Below are 16485 nucleotides of genomic sequence, written 5' to 3' on the forward strand. Positions count from 1 at the left end.
CATCCTACAATTCAAAGCCAAGCAGGTAAAGAATTCAGGGCATTCATTCCATGAACCAGCCACAATTATCTTAAACCTCACCCGTTTAAAGAAAGCCTTTTAATAGTTTTTGTTCAGCTTGAATGAAGAACCAGAAGCCACCTTTCCTGTTTACCTTCTGTGGGTCCCACCAGCACGTTTCTACTGCACCACAGGCCGCAGGTATGCAGGTGATAAACACAAATGCGCTGCTCGGTGAATCACACACACCTGAGATACATCACAGGTACACCACCATATACCTGACAAGCTCGTGCAGTGCTCTGATACGAGGAAGAAAACTCTAATTCTCTAAACTCTAATTCCCAGAGACAAAACACCACTTTCCTTTTGCGTCTCTGCAGATAAGCAGATGCATATAGCCTTCACGCCCGCACGTTCCAGCAATCCGCTCTGAACATCCTGTGTCACTTCCGTTTCCAGGGCAACCACGGTTCCTTATTTTAGAGCGTGTACCTCATCAAATGTGGAATCGAAAGCCAAAACATGGGGTTTGAGTGGTGGGGGGGGGATCTGCTATGTGGGAAACAGAGCATGACCAATATATCAGAGGGATAAAGCACACAAACTGATAAATGGCATGTACTGGTCAAAGACTACAGACAAAGTACTGTAAATGTCTGGCACAAAGTAGGCTATAGCACAGAAATGAATAGGCTGGCAATAATCTTGGTCCCAAAGGAATAAACCATTCATTCATTCATTCATTCAATTCAATTCAATAATATAATGTTTTGCAGAATTCCAAAATAAGGGCAGCAGTGTAGTATAATGAGCTGCACCTGTATTGTTTACTCTTTAGTGGTAGGAAGATAGCAAGCGTTGCTCGGCTGAATTGCCTGCTCTCATCATTATGTTATGGTATCAGGTTTCAGTATATATATCCAGCTGTATAAATTTATACTTACAACTATAATAAGTTCTGCAAGGCGCTCTGGATAAATGCCAGTAATGTGCATACATACAGGACATTTGTCAAGAGTCTTTGCTGTGATCCAAAATGGCTATTCCAGAGACGGGGAGGCAGGTGACACTCCAGCTTTCCCTCTCTTTCCACACCACAATCTTTTTTTAAATGGGTTTTCACAACAAGTTTTGCAGAGATGGAATTGAGGTTTACAGTGACACCACGACAGGCCGTTGCCTGTAACACCCTGCAGTCACACCGCCTGAACAATCACAGTGAACAGAATGACTTCTTTATCAAGCTGACTCCCACACGCGTCCCCCACATACTGTAGTCACGCAGCGCACCCCACTCAAAAAAAGCCCAAAGCAGCGTGACCACCATGAAGGTTTCCAACTCCAACACAAAATTGTACGTCTATAAACATAATTGCACACACACACACACACACACACACATACACATACACATACACACATACATACACATGGCAAGTGACACAATCTTCTGATTCAATGTATGGTGAGACCCATTTAATTAGTAGCACCTTCCAATAGAAAATGGCCTTCAACAACGGTAATAAAAAGAATGAGTGAACCGTTTGCTGGTTTTCAAAGACACTCAATTTTTAAAAGGTTTAGAATGACTGCTGAAATACTGGAATCAACTCAAGAAATAAAATCTGATTAAAATAAAACCTCAATTCAAAACACCCAATTTTCTACATCTAATCTTCTAAAGAAATCTTTACAAAACTCGACAAAAAAGCAGATCTTTTGAAACTCAACCAAGCCTCAACTCTCAAAGAAGTAAATTAGCAGTGGTTCCCATAGTTATCTTCCATCACTTCTCTTCTTCTGCCTATCAAAGCGAAAACAATCCCATAATCCCCCTGGTACGCTCCGCTACTGTTATGGCCATTACTGTTGCCATGACTGGAAGTCTTCTTCCAAATTCAAGGGGCTTCAGTTGTAAAAGTCCCAACTCGGAAAATGACAGTGGCTCCATTTCAGAGCCAAACAGCAATTTCATGGCTGAATAGTAACAGAATGATTAGATAACCCCCAAAGTGGACACATCGATCCCTACTGCAGTCTGAATTTAAGACAATCCTTTTGGCGTGGGAGTGCTCACTCTGAAATGAAACCAGTGTGAATCCTCATTAATTTAGTTTCCACTTTTTTTTGTTTCAACAATCTCAACAGTTTGGACACAAACCTCCCCGGTCACAACAGCCGAAATTGTAAAGATGTTAGCCCTGCATATGTTGCCTCCCCCAAACACCAAACTAATACAGATTTCAGAGCAAGGAATACAGACAATTGATTCGGCATCAAATTTTACAAAACTCTACAACAAAAAATTGCCTTTGAACGTGGTCAGATTCCAGTGGGGTTCTGCTCTTTTGCTAGGCCGAACATAGAGGCGAAAGCAGGAGCAGCATCGGTACAGTCTGTGCCAGCTCTATCCAGTAGAAGAGAGCAGTGTCTCAACATCAGTCTTGGGGCCTGCACAATGCCAACATGGGAATTTTACTCTTCTTGGCGTGCACAGCCATTTCTGACATAATGTGGCTTAAGAGGGTAATAATCCCTCTAAACATGAAAAGCAACAATTAAGAAAAATAAACAGCTTGTTAAAATTGTGCTCTGACGGTTTAGCCAGATAGCAATGTGCCCATACACAAAGTAAGAGAGGGTACAGGAGGATACTTATATGCTATTCCAGTCCACCCAGCAGCAATAACACATCAGGAAATGTTTGAAAATACTACATAATGCATTAAGGCCAAGGGATCGCTTTGCTTTCAGAGCGTAGCAACCAAAGCCTGACATTTAAAAAAAAAAGAAAGAAAGAAAACTTACTTGACTAAGCTAAACACACATGCCGACAGGCGTACACTGACAGTGCCTCAGTACCTTTTGAGACTTGGCCATTGGGGAATGGGGATCCTCAGGCTCTTCTTCCTAATTGAAGATTGAGTTACACCGTGTGGCACACGATGGCTTATCCCCTTACAGAATTTAATTTGCTTGTGAAAAGGGGTCCAAATACAACACATTGGCAGAGGCAAGAGGATGCTGACGGGTTCGTGCTGACATGGGCGCGAGAGACGGCAGGCCGGACAAAAACAAAAGATTGCTTCGGAGGCAGAGAGAGGGAGGTCTTCATTCAGTCTTACAAGTGGAGGACTCAAGCACATGATAGATGCAGGATACAAGAGTCCAAAATCACCTGCATTCATCTTAGCTCTGTGGTCCACAAACCAGTAACCCAAGAGCACCGTCCTGCCAGGTACTGGGTGGTGACCAGGCGTCCAACCCCTGTGCTCAGCAGGCCAATCACATAAAAACACATAATGGATAACTGCAGTAATGACACCGTTCCAAGTATTTACTAGAAATATACAAAGATAAGTTAAAAGACATTGTTTAAAAGTTTGCTGACAGGTAAGTGGTGGAGGAGCTGGAAACTTTTGGTGACACTACAATAATATTCACCTCAGGAGAAGAGAAGCAGAGGGGAGGGGAGCGGGAGGGGACTCACCATGAGTGTGCTGCGAATGCTCTCATAGGTCTGGGGTGGGGGGGTCGGGGTTCGTGTGTTCCTCTCGGGTGGGCCGCAGCCCCGGTCCCATTCCGGGGCGGTAAATCCAGCAGCGCTGCGGGGGAGCAAAAAAGACACGGGGGGGGGGGGGGGGTTAGAATGACCGAGGTGCAGGAGGGCAACACGCCGAGGGGAGGGCGCCAAGGATACACAATCCTGGAGCCGCCCCCAAGGAGCACAACCCCGGGGAACAGGAAACACCAGCACGGCTAAACTACAAAAACAGCACAAAACCAAAGGAAGACTTGGGGGTAAGCCAGGAGCCATCTGTCACCGGTGCTTCCTGTGTTTTCCGGGCTGGGTTTCCGGGGAACGGTCTTTTCTGGCTGTTTCTACACCGCAGCACCTTAACCCCCCAGAGGCACCGATTCTCCACCCAGCGTTCTGAACCAGGAGAGAGGGGCGACCCGCTCTTCACCTCCGACCCCTCAACCGAAGCGCGAGGCGTGCCTACCCACGCAGTCAGAGAGGTTCAGCCAAGACCGGTCAGGTGCTAACATTAGCCATAACGCTCAAAGAAATGAATGGTGGCAACAATTAGCCAGTAAATGGGTGCTCAGCCTGTTACCGGCCAAAAACAATTAATGGAAGTCAATTGGGAACTTTATGAAGGGTGCTACTTTTATAAATGCAGCACCCTTAATTTGTTTATAAATCGTTTATTCCTATTTTTTCTTCTTTCTGCATGAAAAAAAAACTTCAATGTATTTGCAAATTATGAGGCATGACATCTCATTTTATAAGGTTAGGACCTGTGCAACAGATGTGGTAAAATCAAATGCTAAGGTAGCGCTACATATCTCCTGGTCATCAAAGCATCCCCGACGTTGTTCAAAAATGCAATCCCCTCATGTTGCCATGGCGATGCACGATACAATAACTAGGCACGGCGCTGAAAATAAGAAAAGCGCTGTGGCAGGTCTTCCATCGTGCCAACCTGAGCGGCTTGGCAGGTCTTTTGTCGTGCCAACCCGAGGGGTTCCTGTGGATGACAGCAGACGGAGAGCGGCGATTGATCGGCTGTTTTCTTAGCGTTCCCCGGGGGTGTTTTTGGGGGCCTCCGTCATCGTCTGCTGTACTGGATTACACCTTAATGTTGGACGTGCTACACTGTCATTAGTCAACCTGGGGAAATTAAGAAGAGTGATCTGAGCCAGAGCGTGGGACAGAAAAATGAGCACGGGAATCCGGCAAGACGTCGGCCACGAGAAGCACGTGCTCTCTTTTGAAGGAAGACGTCATCTCTCATTTCCTTGGGCACTTAGGCTTCACAGCTGACAAAGATAAAAGCCATATTTGTTTTGGTCCTTCTTTTTTTTTTCTTCTTTTTCTTTCTTCTCCTTTCTCTTGTAACACAATCTGTCCAATTCTGTCCAGATTTTTCCACACTCATTAGTTAGTCACATGCAGCAATGCCTTCAATACTTTCGGCCACCAAATGTGTTTTTCTAGCGTCAAAGTCTTATCAGACTTCATCAAATCACATTCATCTCAAATCCACTGCTCTTTGGTACAAACTGCTTATCACAGTTCATGGAACCAAACACCCACTGACTGCTGCAAAATTAAATTTCCCCATAAGTTCTCAACTAACAAATCAGACACTTTTATTGCTCAGAGCACCTGGATGTGCCTTAAGTACAGTGCCATTGAGCTGCCAGGGGCCAGGAGCCGGATTAAACACAGCTGCCAAACATGTTTCTCACACATGAACATAATTTAGCACAGAATTCTCTCCAATTTCCCCTTACAGTCACCATGGGTCCGGGATTTATTTTAGATGTGCCTGAACTTATTTTCCATGCTTCTGATCCCCAGCCATGTGCAAGAAAGCCGTCTCCGAATACAGATTGTCCGTAACTTCTCTCAGAAGTAATTGCTTCATTGAAACATCACGTATTCGCCCATTCCTCTAGAGCTGGGGTGCCCAATTTTATCCAAAACAGGCCAAGGTCTTGATTGTAGACCACAACTAGTTAATAAGTTGAAGAAGGTGTCTTAGTGCTGGGCTAAAACAAAAACCTGCACCCACACTGGCCCTTTTGGATAAGACTGGACAACCCTGCCCTGGATGTACTTTTTGACATCTGAAGTCAAATGTAGTCTGAAATCCTTGTGGTTCTCTGCAAACTAGTTTTTGAAATATCCTCCATGGAAAACGTCAGCAGATTCAAAGGCGACATAAATAAACCTCACAGCTCAATATTTTCGTAACTGAGACAGGTACCCGATCAGATACCTGTGATAGCTTTAAAAAAAAAAAAAAACTGGCATTAAAGACTGACACAGAATTATGGAGTGACACTCAGTGATTAATCCCTGATACTTAAGCAGCCTGACGCAGTAATAAGACCCTGCTACTCCAGCTAAAAGGAGGATGTCCATTAAACTGGAAAATTATACATGCGATTTGTCAAGTTATACAAGTCAATCTGTCCAGCAACTCTGCAAAACAATCCAGCACTTAAGACCAGGGCTACTTATACACAGAAAATGCATACTGCCTCATGATGACTGCTTCTACAAGCACTAGCTGGGTTTGTGCATGTGGCATACTTACATCATGTAGGCTACATAAACCGTGAACGGAAATTTGGCCACACTTCTCATAAAAAAACCTCTGCGCTGTGCATTTTGGTAATTGCCCATCGACTCGAGAGCTATTTCCATCGCAAGCTGTTCATGCGACTGTAATTTCATGTTAAGTCAAATTACAGTTGTGTCCAAGACTATGCGGAGGAAAAGCTAAATAAAGGGAAACAAATTCCAGTTGAGTAACTCTTCCCAAGAGAGTGTTACTTAAAATAATGTACATGACCCACACACAGGACGTAAAAAAACAAACTCAAATGATCCAAAATCACTGTGGACCATATTAATTTTTTTTAAATCACAAAAAAAAACTCTATAGAAACAGTGGGATTCCACCAGTTAGCACACACACAGTCTGTAAGTTGTCCAAACCATGTTGTGGTGCCAGCTAAATGTTTTTTCTGTTATGAAAATGGTAGGGTTTAGGATTCCTTCCTTTGCCACCTGTTCCAAGGACTAATAGAGATCAGAATTCTTAATGTGGCTATGAAGGAAATCATGAAGAAAGGAACTTGGGTTTCTGTCAGGGTTTCAAACGCAAGGTGTTTAAAATAATAAGGCCCCGAGGACATGTTAAACTACAAATCCCAGACCTTGGTCCCACCGGATCTATCACTACTGGGGTCAAAGAGCAACCCACAAATACACTGAAAAGAAAAACAAGGTCATTTAAGACCATACGTTTGCAGTAAAAATGCATATGGGGAGAATTACGTAATTTTCTACATTACGTCCTACATTACAATTTTAAGCCCCTTTATTTGACTTGCATGAAAGTTCACAATAGGACACAAGTTTTGTCATTGGAATATGTAAAAATGAAAAAAAAATATTTTACTGCAGCTTGAGCCAACGGTAAAAGTTCATGAACAAAAAAAAAGATCAGGAACAAAGCTGTAACCTGGGAGTCACGTTAATGAAAGGCTCTTTTTTCCGGACGCGATTAAATCTGTGGCGCTTAAATCACAGCGCAGCCAAATTAAACTTTCACGGGTTATTTCAGGAATGAATCTCATTAGACGCCGGTACAAAGGAACCCCGTTTGTTTGCGTTTGCAGAGATCAGCCAGTAACAGTGAGGCTGAAATATCCAACTCTCCTAATTTCACACAGCCTGTTATCACTGCGTCTCCACACAGCTGTCAGAACAAAGCCTTATTGAGCACTGAAACAACATTTCTGCAATTTATTTTAAAAGGTTTAAAAGGTGTGAGCCATTTAACTTGACACTTCTTAATTAGGAAATTCAATAATTGCAAACAAAATTCACTTAAAATTGAAGCACTTGTCCCTGGTTTACACAATACTCAGACAGGAGGTCTTATGTTCTTATTGGTTATAGGCTAAAAACTACAGAAGGATAAACGTGTTCACGGGTGTTAAAAAGAGACTCAGAAATCAATAAATGGACGCAAAAACACATTTGGGAATGTCAGTGATAAAATGCATTGAGGAAAAGTCACAGCTGGAAAAATGTTCATTTTTTCCAGAACATGTTAAAGTGGGGAAAAAAAGCATAAACTGAGATCACCGAGGGTTCATCTGAGGAGCATCACAGAGCCTGCAGTTTCCCGGGAAACAGGCCAGAACAGCAGCCCTATGGCTCGGTTGGTACGGTTCGTTTGATCCCAGGGGACTACATAAACAAAAAATGTACGCATTCATATACTGCATGTCGCTTCAGATAAAACCGTCTGCTAAGAAACACGTATAGAATTCCCAATACCCTCGATATTCTTACACCCTGGTCAGTGCTCCACAAAGATTCCCTCAGCGGTTTCGGTCAGCTAAACTCATCGGCGTGTCACACAGAGAGCGGGGCGGAACAGGCCCAAACGTTGGAGTGAACAGCAGACAGAAGCCTGAGCCCTGGCGGGGCGGGGCCAAGACCCGCGTCTGTCTCTGCTTTTTGGGGTCAGTGTGCCGACGCCACCGTAGGACTCAACACTGAGCATCTCATCTGTAACTTATTTCTGTTATAAAATTGTGCACCTTTTTGGATTTATTTCAAACGGCCAAGATGGCTTTTCTAAATCTACCGGCCTCAATCGCAGGCCTAGCTTATTAAACACACGGACACCTGATAGTACAGCAGCGGTGCATCACAGACAGAACGATGGACACAATGGAATCGCCTAGCGCCGATATCTCACCCACACGCCACACGCAGCGTCGGGACTCGCCCTCCACCAATGAGAGGAGCTCTGTGGAGAGAGAGAGAGAGAGAGAGAGGTGCCGAACGCCTCTGCGCTCTGACGGCAACCGGCCTTCGCTGGGGGCGCAGTAAAATGCTGTCTTGTGTCACACATGTACATCTGACATCACACAGTGATATCACACAGTGAACAAAACTGCCTTTATGCAGCCTGGGAGTTTATGAGAAAGAGAGAGAGAGGAGACTGGGAGAGAGATGGAAAGAGAGACAGGGTGAGAAGAAGGGAGAAATAGGAAAATGGAGAAATTAGAGAAACCAATTGAAATCAAAACAGAAAAAAAGCCTACCGAAAAGGAATAGATAGAGAGAGCAAGAGAGAGTGAGGGAAAAATAGACAGAGGGAAAGAGAGCAAGAGACAGAAGGAAAGAGAGAGTGAGCGAGAGGGAAAGAGAGTGAAAGAGAGCGGAAAAGAGAGAAAGACAGAGAATGTGTGCGAGTTGGGAAAAGCGCATGAGCAATTCCGTGACACAGGCCCGTGACACAGCAATTCCACGGGCTTCCTGCTCCGGTCCCCCCTCTCGTCAGTCTCGTTTGGGGGCTGCTGTCAGCGAGAGGGGCATTACCCTTCGAAGCTCCAGAAATGGCGACGCTGGCATTAACCGTAACAGCAGAGACAAAAAGCCAGCAGGCTCGTATAAGGCGGGCCTGAAGGGGAGGCCCAATCAAACGGCGGTGATGATGTCATCTCCACCCTCCGAAGTCGCGGGCGCCAGCAGGGCCCGAAGTCCAGAAACAAACGCGCCGCGGCGCTCGCAGCTGGCGTGAATGACAATCGCGGCGAGGCCGCGGCCGAGCGGCAGTGAAGGGATCCTCATTCACACGGGCTTAGAGAGGAGCGAGCAGGGGAAGACGTGCTTCCATGGCCCGGCAGAGATCAGACACGGAGAACGCAGGAGCGGCGGACACGCGCGTGTGGCGAATCCAATGACACGCCGCGCAGACACGCGTGTGGGAGGGCCCGAGCGAGGGGATCCTGGGACTTCAGCAGTCCTCTCGGCTTTGGAACCCGCTTCACTGTCCGGGTTTTAAGGGGGGGGGGGGGGGGGGGGGCGATTAGAGGACTCTGTCGTGCGCCACGTCGAGAATTCCTGCGTTCAAAAAGTCAAGGGCCGTTTGTTTTTCTGCCGCTTTCCCGCGTGGCTGATGAGTCGCCACAGTTCTCGGGGAACAGGGCTGGCGACTGGCTGGCTTCCCCACAATGATCCAGGAGATGATTTCACCGCCATTTTGGTGCTCCCATTGTGAGCTCTCTTTCTTTCTTTCTTTCTTTCTTTCTTTCTCTCTCTCTCTCTCGCTCTCTCTCTGTCTGTGTCTCTCAGTATTTCTCTATCTGGCTTGCTCTCACACTATCTCTCAAAGTCAAGGTCTCTTGCTGTCTTTCTCTCTCACAAACTCCTGTTTCCTCCATCTCTCCCTCTGTCCCCCGGTAAGGTCAGACCGAGGTTCCACACCTGAGTCCATCACATGTTTTTATAGTCTCTGAAGACAAACAAAAATGTTGCACTTAATTCAATTAATCACAACCAAGCAGCACATTCCTCTCTTCTGTTTGTTCAGGATATTCATCCAAGCGGGGTAAAGCAGCGTGTGTGTGTGAGAGTGAGTGTTTGTGTGTGTGTGTGTGTGTGTGTGTGCGCGTGTCAAATTAAACAAAACCTAAACTGCTCTACAGTCTATATCATCATGACCAGCGGTGTCAGAATTCAATACTTTAGCACAGATCTTTACTAGCACACCTGAGTGTGATGCATTGGGTCTGAAACAGATTTTTCAAACACTCTGAGAAACAATGTAAGTCCATCAAAATACCTTCTCAAATATATATATACAAATATCTGGGACAAGAAAAGTGGTTCTTTCGTACATTATGGACTGGAGGAGAGAGGGGACCCTGCTGGAGACCCAGCATACAGGACCTCAGTGAAGCCCACTGGGCAGGCAGGTGGTGTGAAAGGCCTGCTTTATAATCTGCATGAAGTGGTTAAAGTCCAGAACCACTGTCAGGCCCTTCTTAACCGTGAGCTACAGGCCTTAGCCTACCTACTGACCAAGGGCTTTCTCCATGACACAGATGTGTGTCTGTGGTGTCCCACAGTGCTCACAGAGGAAGGGCCTCTCTCTCTCTCTGTCTGTCTCTCTGACTCTCTCCGCCCTTTTATTTTGAAGGGATTAATTGAAGGGTATGAACTGAAATATAACAGGATCTGTAGGTTGGTATAAAAAGAAACGGGCAGAAAAGTTCCCATTATAACCGGCAAAACTGGCAAAAGAGAGGGCAACGTGGAGGACAGAATTAGCATCTGGGGAGTGTTTAAGAGCCTCTCCCCACTGCTGCCACAACAGCAGCTACAGAGGATTGCAGTTACTGCGAGCAGCCAATCAGAACCCTTCCTTACTCCTTTGTGAAGGGAGCAGCTAATCAGAACCCTTCAATAGTCCTCCATGCACAGAGCAGCCAATCAGAACCCTTCCTTACTCCTCCATGCAGGGAGCAGCCAATCAGAAGGGCAGCGAGGGCAACAGCTTCCAAACAAACGTCTAAAACCACACTCGAGAAGCTGTGTCTGCCGGGAGCCATTTAATCAGACTTCCACGGCGCGTAGTTCGTTGGCTTACTGACAGCCAAGCCGTTTGCTGTGCTGTTAAATGACTCTTGTCTCAGGCTCCTAATTTATGCCTGCACAATCATTTCATATCATTTAAAGTGTCACCTGCAGTGACTCGGCCAATTCATCATCTGACGCGGTCGTGATGTCAATGCAGAAAACAACGGCCACACTGGGAGGGATATTTATTTATTTGTTTATTTATCGCTTCAGAAACTGTTCTGCAGCTATACTTTCCACTGTTTACAAGCATCTGATGCCATTCATTACAAGGCATGAATCGAATTTACAGCGGAATTAAAGCTACATTTGCAGACTTTATACTTAATGTGGAGCAAATAAAGCCAAAGCATTGTTTACTGACTGTCGTTAACTTCTGGAACCGAAAAAACAACCAGAATGGCATGAATATGAATCCATGTCTTTTTTTTTTTGGTGTGGGAGGAATTCAGAGTACCTGGAGGAAACCCACGTGAACACGAGGAGAACATGCTTACTCCACGCACAAAGGATCCAGCCAGCCGGGACTCGAACCCGGAACCTCCTTCTTGCGAGGCAGCAGTGCCAGCCGGTAAGCACATTGCTACTTACTGTAGCACAAGACCCAGGACGTTTCATAATTACACACAGTAAAGCTTGACCCATACACCAACCAGCAAATGCTCGTATCACACCGATACGGACCACTTCACAAAGAGTACATTTTCAGATATGTGAATAAAGCAATCAAGCTTCCTCAAACCTAACAGCCAAAACCATATGTATCTTTCCACGCAAGTAGGGTGACAAATTGTACTCAGCTACTCGCACAATAATGTTACATGACCGTACAGGTATTTTACCAGGATAGCTGCCATGCATCGACAGATGGGGACAGGTGGCCAGGTCATGTGGGCGTGAGCACGTGAAGGTGACTGACAGGTGACAGACAGGTGGCTGGGGGCGGGGTGTCAGCGCCAAGCTAGTCAGTGTCTGACATGGCGTGGGTCCTTCACAAAGAGTATAACACCGCTGTAAGAAAGCTAACAGGACAAAGCTGGCCAGACACTCTCTGAGCAGCAAGCCATAAACTGCCACTGTCTCCTGTCAACAGAGCACTAATATTCACCAGTTCATGTCTTTAGGAAAGCCATAGAATTAGCTTGAGCAAGAAAAAAAATGCAATGGACCTGTTCAAAAACATGGGATGCATGTTGTGTGCACTGCTTAAAGACACGTCTGAACTACTCACAGAAGGCACAAGGTACTCATAACCTTCTAACCTGCTGTCCCACTCCCCATATTTCCCTGGTCTGGTGATAGAAACAAACGGCCAAGCTGCAGCAATCAGAGCCGAGATCAAAGGATTGAAGGACTGCTGCACGCTGCTTTTCTGTTAACACATTTTTGATTTTGACATCATATTAATACCAAAGACCAAATATGCTCCCCACAATCTTGGTAGAAAAACACACAAATCACGCCCAGATGCAGGTACCATAGAACGAATGTGATCAGTGTTCTCTCACCAACCAGGAGGGCAGCGGCAGCAAACACTATCGAGACACTGCCGCTTGTCAGTTTCACGGAAGATAAAAGCAGTTATGTCTCTCACTCCTGAAGGGCTGGAGTGATCTTGCGCTCTTGTACAAATGGCTTGCATGCTTTAAAAAGCTCAAGCCTATAAAATAACAGGGTGTTAAATGAGCTTTCCCAGCAGCCTTTAACGCATTCCTCTCCCGTCCCACTCTCTCTCAGCTCAGTTACGTTACGAAATGGGACATATAACCTTGAGGGGCGTCGTCCCGGGCAATGAAACAGAGACATTTCCCGCCTCACTCTTTATTTCATTTATGCCTCCTCTTTTTGCCCATGCATTAAAATGGGTGGCTGAAACATCTATACTAGAGCCAACTGCACCGACGCTAGTGAGCAACATCTCTCAACAAGACAAGTGAGCTTCAAAAACGCAGCCCGGTTTTGGCCACTAGAGTGTGTCCCGTCGTCTTCACTGGCGCTCACTCCTGCAACCACGATATCGATTCCGCGGCGAAGCATGCACTCGCCTCCGAAACACGTGATGCCAGCTGCTGCTTCACATCACGCTAGAAACGAGCAACTGGACTCACGTGTTCGCGAGTCGGAGCACAGCGGTTCATGCGTGGCCCAACAGGCGGACTCACTCGCGGGTACCCGGTCAACCAGCAGGGGTCGCTGGTGCGCAACAGGACAATGTAATACCAGGCAAAACTGGGACCCTCCCTTCCCAGGGTGACGTTAGCAGCGAACTCGCTGTCGTCCTGCTGGCCACAGTCAGCGCTGGCGTACCGGACCGTGGGGCCCATCCACACACTAGAACTGCGCCTTAACTGGTTGAGCCACCTAGCAGCCGGTATTTTATATTTTCTATGTAACACTTCCACTTTGCCCTGTAAAGGACTGGTGACCTGTCCAGGGTGTATACCTGCCTTTTGCCCAATGCATGTCATGACCCTGACCAGATAATGGATGGATGGATGGATGGACGGATTGATGGTCAGTTTCATTTTACATACAAAAAAGCAAACAGGAAAGGATTGCATCAGCTAGAGATAAGAAAACAAAGTTGGGTCCTGAATGCCAAGTCTTTCAAACACTCCTGATATCAGTTTACATCCACCAACCACCAAAGTATGCTTTCTCTTAGCCATAGATATATTACGCACTGATGTGAACAATCAGTAAGCATGTCTTGGCTAAAATGCTCTGGTTTATGTCAGATGTAGCCTTACATTAGATAAACATCTGACTTCCATAGCCTCTGGGTCCTCTCTCAGTCAGGAGCTCAAATGCCTCCCTGACACGTGCCTCCACGCCTACCGTGAGGACTGTGCCCGGGCCATGAACAGAGGGGCAGAGAGCAAGAAAGAGAGAAAGAGAAAGAGAGAGCAGGGAAGAGAGGGAAAGAGAAACAGAGAGGGGTCAAGGAAGAGAGAGGGAATGAGAGAGAGAAAGGAGGACAGAAGTTGAGAGTGGTTGGGAGTAAAGGGAAAGGGAGAAAGAGAAAAATAGGGAGGAAAAAAGAATGGGAAAGAGAGAGGAAAACAAAAGAGGGAAGGAGTGAAAGAGTTGGGGTAGAGAGAGAGAGAAGGAATACATTGAGCAGGGCAGCGTCTCTGTTATGTTCTCCCTCCCTACACTCTGCTCAGCCATTCCCATCGGAACGCACCATAAAATTTTCCACACTCTTGCACGACCAACATGCTGTAATGCTACGAGGAATCTGCAATTATTCCTGTCTGCGCGCCTTTAATCCTCTTTAACCCTTCGAAGAGTAGCTTCTCGGGAATGTTTCCTCAAAATTCCCAGTCAGTGTGTTCTAGAACTCCAGTGCTTTCCATTACCAGTAGTGATTTTTCCATCAGCATTTTCAACAGGGGGTCCTTGAAGGTACTATAGGGTCCCTGGTCAGATTTGATATGCAAGGACTACATTTAGCTTTGAGAAAGCTTTTTAAAATATGTAATCCTTTTTATAGTTTGTGATAGGGGTCCCTGGATATATTTGAGCCTGGGTGTAAAAAGGTTGAACATGCCTTAAAGGGTTAAGGCGCTTGGTGAGATCTGCGTGCCTACCGCAGCAGAATGGTTAATCATGCAGGGTAATCTTCCAGCAGTTTAACATGCAAGTGAGGATATACAGGATAGAGACTCTAATCTAGGTAGAGAAGATGAGCTTGTGCACATAACAGATGGGCCATTTCCCAAAAGCAGGGGAAGGAGGAAGAAAGATGTTTAAAGGATGTTCTGTTCTGGAAAGCACTTGATAATAATGAACCGACAGACAAAACGAAACCTACCTACAGCCTGGCCGTCCCCTAACGGCGTTAATGCCGGTCGAGTGGTTTCATTGCCTCCGATTTTCACTAAACACACTTCTCCTACGCCGAAGGACCTGACCTTTTAGCAGGCCGCGGATTGCCTGATGAAAACCGCGTCCGTGTCAGGAAGGTGTCTGCTGGACGAACGCGGAGGCTTTCCCAGGACCTCTGTGGGTCGGGGGTGGGTAGCGATTAGCCCGCGGTTCGTGATTAAGGAGGCATTAGATGAGCATTAGCGCAGGACAGGGCCCCCAAGGCCTCCGCTGTCACGGCATCGGACCGTGTGGCTCACTGACCCGCACCGAGAGGGAACCCCATCCGAACAGCGCCTGAAAGGGACAGGGGGGACAGGGAGGGGGAGGAGGTGCCGAACCAGGCTGCCCTGGGGCTGTGGCTATCCAAGAACCATGACACTGGGATGCAAGTGTGACCGCCAAGGGAAAAGTGTGTGTGTGTGTGTGTGTGTGTGTGTATGTGCGCGTGTGTACGCACATGCACTTTTTTCCCCATAACACTGCCATTATAAGAATGGTTTGCACTTGGCAGTAAGAAGAGGCCATTCGGCAGTAATGACCAGCAGAGCTTTTAGTGCTGATGGAGAGAGAGCATTTCTCTTCTGTCCCCGAGACACCCAGAACATTAAGCCTTCCCCTCTCCCTCACCCTCCTTCCCCGTCCCTCACCCTCTCTCTCTTTCTCTCTCTGCTCTGAATGCATGTTCTGGGCCAGAGGTTGTGCAGTATTTTTAGATTGCGGCTGTGCGCTGGATCAGTGGGGACTGAACAAGGACGAAATTCAGTAACTGGGGGGTGTGGAGGCAAGGGGTGTGCGGTAGGGGGTGGGAGGTGTGGGGTGCGGGAGAGAGCACAGTGGGACTGATCTATTTCTATTTATTAAGAAAAAGAGGTGGGGAAAGGTAGGCATGGAGAGGGCTTTGACGTTCTTCCAAATAACCAGACAGCTAATGCTTACTTTCTGCTGCTTAGAAACCACGCTGCTAATCTTCCTCCACTCTTCATCAGACTGCGCGTTACTTTGTTTGAACAGTCAGGTTTATTTATACATTTATTTTCTTTAATTCCTCCGGTGGGCCTGGCGCGGAGCTCGTTTCTCTCTCTAAATCTCTCTGGCTCGTCTCTGAACGCGTCCAGCGGTGATGCTCCCGGATCCAGCTGCAGGGTTGCAAGCAGGAGCACCAATCACGTGGTCGCAAAGCAAAACGCAGAAAGAAAATGAAGCTGTGCACATGTGCAGTGCCCTGCTGGACTGGGTGTCGCAGGGAGTCTAAGGATCAGGAGGAAGCCAGTCAACAGGATGGGCAGCGCTTCCAGGACCTCTCCGGAAGAATTTGGGACGAGGGACTAATTAAGCAGGGCTCTACACTGACATTTTTTTCCCCAAGCAGCACATGTGCTCCCAAGTTGAAAAATCTAGGAGCCGACTAATGCATCCCAACTACCAGATGTGCTCCTCGAATATTTTTCCCCAGTTAGTGCATTTCAGCCGCAAATGCTCCAAAAATGGGAGCACTGTAAGGGCCTGTTAGGGGGTGATGCCTGTCCCCGGAAATCACACTCCGCCATCCCACGACCCACCTGCGGTGACACCATGACCAGTAACGACTCTTTTAACACGTGTAGCCGGCAAGGCTACCTGCATTACCGCCATCCGGGCTTCCGCCA

General features: G+C 46.8%; 1 protein-coding gene across 10 annotated transcripts in view; it reads right to left on the reverse strand.

The window, feature by feature from the left end:
- LOC118216491 (protein TANC2-like) overlaps positions 1-16485 on the reverse strand; it is a 169682-nt gene that overhangs the window by 125710 nt on the left and 27487 nt on the right. For all 10 annotated transcript variants that reach the window (XM_035397687.1, XM_035397683.1, XM_035397682.1 and 7 more), the window contains exon 2: positions 3494-3608. The gene's annotated coding sequence lies outside the window, so the exon portion shown is untranslated. The remainder of the gene's footprint in view (positions 1-3493; positions 3609-16485) is intronic.

This window comes from Anguilla anguilla, chromosome 17 (assembly GCF_013347855.1).
Source record: "Anguilla anguilla isolate fAngAng1 chromosome 17, fAngAng1.pri, whole genome shotgun sequence".
Classification (NCBI taxonomy): domain Eukaryota; kingdom Metazoa; phylum Chordata; class Actinopteri; order Anguilliformes; family Anguillidae; genus Anguilla; species Anguilla anguilla.